Source organism: Branchiostoma floridae, chromosome 11 (genome assembly GCF_000003815.2).
Source record: "Branchiostoma floridae strain S238N-H82 chromosome 11, Bfl_VNyyK, whole genome shotgun sequence".
Lineage (NCBI taxonomy): Eukaryota > Metazoa > Chordata > Leptocardii > Amphioxiformes > Branchiostomatidae > Branchiostoma > Branchiostoma floridae.
In genome coordinates, this window is record NC_049989.1 from 22,898,539 (window position 1) to 22,904,763 (window position 6,225).

Sequence of the window (6,225 nt, forward strand, 5' to 3'; positions counted from 1 at the left end):
CTAAACGTGAGAGGTCTACTCTGTTCGAATTTAACCTTGCGCACAGAAAGAATTAATACGTCATATGCTTTCGGAAAAGCTAAAAAACACAGATGATTATTGTATTTGACTTTGCTGAGGTATTAACAAAATATTTTGTACCAGAAAACGCAATTGTAAGTTTTGACTGTAAATCTTGCAACTGTTATAAAACAGATGACGCAATGCTTTATCTAACACCTAAATAGCCAAGGTAAGTCTGGTAAACATATATTTTGTAACAGAGAAACGGCATTTGTCAGTTTTAACAGAAAATATTACCACAGTGGTAAAACAGTAAAACGGACTATTTTCTAAAACTATTTGAGACATTTAAGTTGTCTTTTCGTCATACTAAAATGCGTTCAAAATTCACGTAAAGAAACACGACACATTAAGCTACATTTACACACTCTGAAATCTTACGTAAAGGCCAGATGTATGTTTCCGATGCCTTTAATAGATCTTAAAATCTGCTGAAATATTTCTCCGCCTTTAAGCGCTTTATACGTATCTCTGAAACTTTGCTTAAATAACTGTTTTCGTGCTGTGCCGGTGCCCAAATATAAAGTTCTATTGCTAAGGAATCCACAGAAATGTCAGCGGTTTGGAAGGAAAAATTAGAAGTACTTTTGCACAATCGCTGAAATGTTGGTTTTTTTTTTAGCTCATATAAAGTAAAACATGATCAAGAAGGTAGATTGTTTTTAAAGATTGGTTTCAACACATTTTTTTTCAATATGTAACAAAGAAAATGATTACGTGTCTGTATGATTTGTTTGAATTAAACGTTCGCTCAATATGATTTTCTTTCATGTTTGGTTTGACTAATTTCTTTAGGTTATGCTGTAATTCACGTTGTGTTTCGGACCTCGACTGACGAAGGGCGTATATTTTTTGCTGTCCAGTCAAGTCGCACCATGCCGAGAGATGAACAGCAGCAATGTTATACAACATAATATAATATTATCTATAATATATTTCAATATAATATGATATGATATAGTATAACAGAATTATGATGAATATGCTTATTTCTACATTCCTATAGTAAATCTCTCAGATAATATACAGGGATGCATGAATCAAATTTATCACTTAGCCAGTTTACCCCAAATCAGTTTTGCAATATATTCGCATTCTCCTTGTCGACCCTGACATTCTGACACGTGCAAAGCTGACTCGTGTTGATTACACCACCTGACATCTCTATCAATACTGCAGCACTAAGCACGGGTTTGCCACCGGTGTTGCTTCACCCTTGGGTGAAGACGCCAAACGAAAATGTATTGTAGAAAATCTATAAAAGTATACGTTAACGTAAAACTGGTGTGTTTACTGTTTACATGTTGTGTGATGAACAGAGAAAATTTCAGACGAAGAATAAAAAGACAATATTATTGTTTTTCTCATATGGGTGAATAGATGGATTTAATGTATGTAATGGGTTTCCAAACATGGTCAGAAAGGTGATCAAAAGAACTTGTTTAGAATTGTTTTTGATACCTCTCTTCCAATGTGCAACAAACAAATAAAACGATTGCGTGTGTATCTGATTTGTCTGGAAACGTGCGTTGTTTGTCACTCGTGATTTTCTTTCATCTTTGGTTTCTAATTTCTTCATATTTCACATTGTGTTCGGACCCCGCCTGACGCAGGAGGTGTATTTTTGCTGTGCAGAAACCTGACAAGTCGCACCATGCCGGGAGGGCAACAACAGTCCCAAACTGGTGACACAGGTGATTATAGCTGTGAAAATATCTTCTCTCTACATATGTCAGCGGCCTATGGGATTGTAACGACAACTCTAAGGTTTGAAATTACCCAGTGTCGTGCAATTGTATATTGTCATTCTTCCAGCATTTGGGCGAGGCATGGAGCTTTGAAGGTTCGTTTTTATGGTAGTATTTTCTCTCTACCCTACTACCTCGCCATATGAATCAAGTGCGAACTCCGCTTGCGGAATGTGTCAAGCTAAGGGCACAACCCGCCGTACGCGCGATTTGTCCGTACGGTTTTATTTTTTGTGAGGCCACGTCACGTATTTCTGAAAACGTTCAGGCTGTACAGGGCAGGCGCGTCGCGCGTACTGGCACGTACGGGGGGAGAATCCTCAGCCCGATGGCACACAAAGTTTTGCCTGCACGTTAAGTTCTACGGCGTGTCTGCGTGCTCCAAAATCACTACGTTTACTGTGATGTCATCACAATTAAGTTCTATTTAAACTGCCATGCCACAAAAACAACTTGAAAAATGTCTCTCTGATCGTGCGATGAACAATAGCAGGAGAAAGGTGTCCCTTTGCCACAATTGCGCTTGTGTTCTCAATATTATGATACTATCACAGTTAATGGATATATATTTTGCTCAAATCATGTTGTATTTAATTTCATAAAATCTTAAATCCATACCGTTGGCGGTATTTTGATTTTGTAATTGTCCTCCAGGCGCCACACCCATGCAGCAGCCGCAGACTGATTGGCGGTCCACTGCAGACGCCGCTGCGAGTATACCCAACGCTATGTACGTCTCCAGAGCAGGTAAAACTTTGTAATCTTACGGTTCATGTTCTGCTGCTGTCTTTTCCTCCTCCTGCTGGGTCTGGCCACATCCGTCGCACGAGTGTCGCACGACTTAAGACTGTTTGCATGCGCCCTGCGATTGTCGCACGGTCATCACAAACTGATTACATTCCTGAGAGAGTCGTACAGGTGTCGTACTACCCCCGTCACATGTAGCGAAAATCGATCGGACGACGAGTCTGCGAGCTCTAAATTACGAGGAGGCGTGACCCTGACGGGAAGGGGGGAACTCTGCCATTTCTTCGTCGGCATCAGGGTCATGCCTCCTCGTAATTTAGAGCTTGCAGACTCGTCGTCCGCTCGATTTTCGCTACATGTGACGGGGGTATACAAAATTCAGTTGTCCTGTTACGGAAAATTGCGTCTTAGATCTTTGTTGGCGGTTGATTCTGTCAGAGCTTAATTGAAAATTCCTCATCAGAATCGTAAGACAACTTACGCACGGCGAATGTGACTGCGCCGTTCCCTCTCGCTATGATAATATCTCGATTGCAATACAGACCAATCTGATTCCTAAAGCAATCCGTCGACGTAATTGTAAATTATCAAACGTCAGCAAACGGGCCGAAAAGTTAAAAGAGCACACAATGAAATGATTAAGACGTTTCTCTTAAGACAGACAGATCGATCGATTCATTTCAAAGAAAACATTTTTGTGCCAAGGCGTGAAATCTTGTAATCCCACTGACTCTACCCTTCCTTTTGCTCAGCCCCTGGCCAGGGACAAATGCAATCTTCGCTCTAACTCCTAAGTAATAAGTTTCCCAGTATGTTTCCCTCATCCTTTATGCAGAAGAAAATGTGATATAAAATATTCAATAATTTAAGGCCCACTATATATGTTGACTACAGCAGATCCAATTAATTCTCACGGAGACATGCGATTTTGGCTTTGGTGTTTGTTGTGTTAGTCGGCTTAGTAGCGACATGTTCGAGGTAATACATGTAGTAACAAAACTCAATAGGAGTGAGTGAATCTGTAGTTTCCAACACAAAAATTGGACCTATCCACTGCCCAGCTCTAGTCTTTGGCAGTCGTTTCTATCCCTTGACTAAGCCTGGAGTTGGACAGTTAAAAAGTTGGGTAATAAGTTCGCCTATTGTGTTGAAAATTACAGTTCAACGGATCAAAAAGTATTGGTTGCTCTACAACCTCTTGTTTTCTAACAGATCGCACGTATCCAGCGGAAGCAAGTGGCCGCGGTGCTATCTGTAGCTTCATCCGCTCCCATAGGAGCTGTATGACCGCCGGCATTGCCGTGCTGCTTAGCTTGGTCGCTGTGGGACTTACGCCTCTGACTTTCATCAATAAAGAGGTAAACACTCTTGAAACTCGAATTACCGACTGTTTACCGAAACTATTTCTTTTTGTGTCTTTCTTAAAAGTCTATCAATATACTTTTCCTCATTTTACTTCTTACATTTAGTGTTCTGTATTTCTGACATACGTTAAAAGGAAATATCTCAACTGTCCACCAATGTTGACGCCTTGATGCGCGACCTAGACGACATGTCCACCACTGTTGACGCCTTCAAGCGCATCCAAGACGACATGCGCCAACTGTCCACCACTGTTGACGCCTTGAAGCGCGACCAAGACGACATGCGCCAACTGTCCACCACTGTTGACGCATTGAAGAGCGACCAAGACGACATGTCCACTACTGTTGACGCCTTGAAGCAAGACCTGGACAAGGAGCGCAACCGAACCGCCGCCTTGGAGCAGCGTCTTCACGAGATGAATAAGACTCCAGGTAGGTTGTTTTTGTTAGTTACTAATTGTGATGATAACGCCATTAGTGTAATAGCAGGAAACTTCGTGACTACTATCACTCTGTTGAATGATACTATTTACCTTATCAATATTTCTTGTTCCTGCAGGATTGTTTGCATTGATGGATTAAGTACATGTTGTTGCATTTGTTATCATATTATTTCCTTCACCAATAATGTCCCTTCGTGTGCACATATGCCTGTAGTCATGTTTTATCGTAGTGTTTCTGCAACTCATTTTATTAGCTACTTATGCTGGTATTGAATAAAACAACACAACCTAATGAGAGACATGGCCTTCTGATGAAGTAAATGTAATAAATTCTTAGTGATAGAGTTTTGGAACATTTCTGATGTTCACCAATATCTTTCCCTACGCGTGTTGTTGACTTCCTTTTTTCAGCATCTTGTCCTGAAGGTTACACAATGAGGTTTGGAATCTGCTACAAGGCTTTTGACACACGTAAGTCTTTCTTTCATGCGACCGCGGCCTGTGGTGAAGACGGTGGCACCCTCGCCATGCCCCGAGACGCTGAGACCAACGCCTTCCTGATCTCCTTGTACAAGTCCGTGAGCGACAAGGAGAGAGACTTCTTGTTCGGCCTGCACGATCAGCGCAAAGAGGGAAGCTTTGAGTGGGTGGATGGTTCTGCACTTGGTACCTACAACTCCTGGTATCCGGGAGAACCAGACAACCATTGGGGCGAAGATTGCGTTCGTTACCGACGATCCTTTGGGGACAAGTGGAACGACGTCATATGCGACTGGCAGTCTGGCTTCATATGTCAGTCTGTCCCAGGTACGTCTTGTAACGTAACGTCCAATTTCCTGAAATTCTTCCCTTTGGTTAACAGTGCAAAGCCAAAGTATCATTCAGCACACAAGACCACCAGTATTCTCGTTATAAACCATGTCAAAAAGCATCATCCCACATCTCATCGCTGCTTATTCTGCTCATTTTTTCAGGACGTCCATAGGTGACAGGCGGAACTCTCCCCACCACATTACAGCGGCCATCCAGCCATCCGCAGTAAACGGGCACCGAGGCACCGAGGCACTTACTATGGTAGTCACTGCTCAGCAGAGTTTACAGATCTATTCGCATTTTATAGCCAGAAGTCCTTTTACATGAACATAATTGGAAGGGAAAAACTCCTGGTTTGGCCGTATCAAGTGTGTTGCCTGTTTCTTGCGCGTTTCTTACAAAATGCTGAACAGACAGAACAAACAAAATGTAAGCACAACTTCACTAACCTCACTGTTTTAACAATAGACGGACATTTGTTGTAGTAAACGTAGGAAAAAAAACAATGCTAGAACTGCTGGTATATTAATATTATTGGTGGAATTTCCTTTGTTACAAGCCTGAACCAAGATATAGAGATTTTTTGCTGTTCTCCGAAGTTTGCATACTGTGCTCATTTGAGCCTGGACCACTGAAGAAGCCACATTGGTGAAACCGGTCTGTGTGACAGACTGAATAAAAGTTGTAAACGGGAACTCTGCGGCTCCGTCTTTAATACTGAGGAGTGACTGTGGTGAGAAAGATGTCGACATGTCGGTTAGCGTGAGGATCAGTCCTCTCCATAAATACGTGTTATCCAAATTTGGACACTGACCATTAAACCCACATGAGGCGTGGAGTTGCTGTGCTTTTTATGTGTATGAGGTTGAGCTGATGAGTGTGAGTTATAATTGTAGATTGTACAGGATGAAGTAGAATTCTTATTACACAACCAGCAGGTACTTACATTGCTTACGTTTCGATGCCTCTCAGACACCTTCGTCAGAGCTTCTAACTGGAGTTCTGCTTCTCACCGCTATATGTAGTCCGATGTAGGGGCGCTTTGCG